Source organism: Epargyreus clarus, unplaced genomic scaffold (genome assembly GCF_041222505.1).
Source record: "Epargyreus clarus isolate Ecla_fem2 unplaced genomic scaffold, WU_Ecla_fem_2.2 ptg000022l, whole genome shotgun sequence".
NCBI lineage: Eukaryota > Metazoa > Arthropoda > Insecta > Lepidoptera > Hesperiidae > Epargyreus > Epargyreus clarus.
Window position 1 is genome coordinate 3399434 of NW_027332229.1, and position 2500 is coordinate 3401933.

At 47.7% G+C, this 2500-nt stretch overlaps 1 non-coding gene across 1 annotated transcript in view; it reads left to right on the forward strand.

Moving 5' to 3' along the window:
• The first annotated feature begins 1302 nt into the window (after positions 1-1302).
• LOC140751425 (small subunit ribosomal RNA) overlaps positions 1303-2500 on the forward strand; it is a 1903-nt gene continuing 705 nt past the window's right edge. The window contains exon 1 of the ribosomal RNA XR_012103334.1: positions 1303-2500. This exon is cut by the window's right edge and continues 705 nt beyond it. This is a non-coding gene — a ribosomal RNA (small subunit ribosomal RNA).

The following is a 2500-nucleotide window of genomic DNA, read 5'->3' on the forward strand; positions in this document are numbered from 1 at the left end:
TATACTCTTTTGTTTTAATAATTTACAATGTTTTGAACGTATTTCAAAAAAGTGAGACCGTATGTATTTTTTCAAAGGTGGCTCTTGTATTATGCTATTATATTGAGAAATTATTTAACTCTGTACTGAGAGTAGCGCACAAACTGTCACGTCACGATCTGACTAATACGATACGCAAATAAAGTTAAAAAGGTGTATGGACAAGAGGGGAATGAAAAAATTAAAAAAAAAAAAAAAAAATTTTTTTTTTTTGGAAATCAAAAAAACCAAAACAGAAAATAATAATAATAATAATAATAACGCGGTAGACGCAGCAGCGGCAGCAGCAAAGTCGGCCGACGAACCCCAACCGGCGAACCCCCCCCCCTACACCCCCCCCCCCCCAAACCCCCTCCCCCCACTCTCCCCCGCACCCCCCAGGGCTAGCCCACCCCCACCGGCGACCATCGTCACCCCACCGGACCGAACCACCGACGGACTATCATATGTTCATATGTTGTCGCTCCGTCTGCCACGCGTCATAACAGGAGCGCCGCATACACATGGGGCGGGCGACGTGTAGTGCGTTGTCGGCGCGGTGAGACTGAACGGGCGGCGGATAACTGCCGCCTGCTGACACAGACTGACCGACTTCGACAACGGACTGCATGCCGCATACAAGAGTTCGTTCGATGGTTTCACGCGTAGTGTGCGCACTCTCGTGTTGGTGGTGTTTCGAGTGGATTTTGTGTCGAACTTTACAATTCGTCGCGATGTCACGATTAACACAACAACGCGCGCTTCCACGTTGCGCCGTGGGACTTTTCGAACGTTGAACATTTTATTGAACAGTGCGGATCGACCGATGCGATTGTTTAAACTCGTCTCGGTTCACGTATCGATCCTACAAATGAATTGCACGTCGCCTATGGCGACGGTCCTCTATAAGGCGCTATAAAAATTAACGCCAAGGACGACGTCTCTCAAACACCGGGCTGAATCTGTTTTCAGTGTTCGCGTTTGTGTTAAAAGATAATAATGAAACGTGAATCTTAAATTGTCTCGCCGTGAACCATCCAATTCGGAGTTGCGCTATTAGTAAATCGCGCGCACACTCTCTCGTTGGATCGTTGCGACAATCGGATGAGATACTCCGTTGACGCTGCACGAACCATCGAAAACAAAGAGCGTACAATATTAAAAGGTACGACGAGTTCAAAAACGAAACATCATTCGACGCGGACGCGCCCGCGACCGCGTCGATATGTGTCGTGTTCTCGTCCGAGCGACGACGGCTACATTCGTCCGCGAGTGACTGTCAGCTCCCTGGTTGATCCTGCCAGTAGTTATATGCTTGTCTCAAAGATTAAGCCATGCATGTCTCAGTGCAAGCCGTATTAAGGCGATACCGCGAATGGCTCAATATATCAGTTTTGGTTCCTTAGATCTTACTCAGTTACTTGGATAACTGTGGTAATTCTAGAGCTAATACATGCAATCAGAACTCTGACCAGTGATGGGATGAGTGCTTTTATTAGATCAAAACCAATCGACGGAGGGCCTCGCGTCCGAAGTCGTTAATTTTGATGAATCTGGATAACTTTTGCCGATCGCATGGTCCAGTACCGGCGACGCATCTTTCAAATGTCTGCCTTATCAACTTTCGATGGTAGTTTCTGCGACTACCATGGTTGTCACGGGTAACGGGGAATCAGGGTTCGATTCCGGAGAGGGAGCCTGAGAAACGGCTACCACATCCAAGGAAGGCAGCAGGCGCGCAAATTACCCACTCCCGGCACGGGGAGGTAGTGACGAAAAATAACGATACGGGACTCTTACGAGGCCTCGTAATCGGAATGAGTACACTTTAAATATTTTAACGAGGAACAATTGGAGGGCAAGTCTGGTGCCAGCAGCCGCGGTAATTCCAGCTCCAATAGCGTATACTAAAATTGTTGCGGTTAAAAAGCTCGTAGTTGCATTTGTGCGCCGCGCTGTCGGTGCACCGCATCCGCGGTGATACTGACACGTTTGCGGAGCATATCGTCGGTGAGCCGGCGGTAAAACGCCGGTTCAATATCAAAATCCTATCGCGGTGCTCTTCAGTGAGTGTCGAGATGGGCCGACAATTTTACTTTGAACAAATTAGAGTGCTCAAAGCGGGCTCAAAATGCTGCTTGAATATTTCGTGCATGGAATAATAGAATATGATCTCGGTTCTATTTTGTTGGTTTTCAGAACTCCGAGGTAATGATTAATAGGGATAACTGGGGGCATTCGTATTGCGACGTTAGAGGTGAAATTCTTGGATCGTCGCAAGACGAACATCAGCGAAAGCATTTGCCAAAGGTGTTTTCATCAATCAAGAACGAAAGTTAGAGGTTCGAAGGCGATTAGATACCGCCCTAGTTCTAACCGTAAATATGTCATCTAGCGATCCGCCGACGTTACTACAATGGCTCGGCGGGCAGCTTCCGGGAAACCAAAGATTTTGGACTCCGGGGGGAGTATGGTTGCAAAG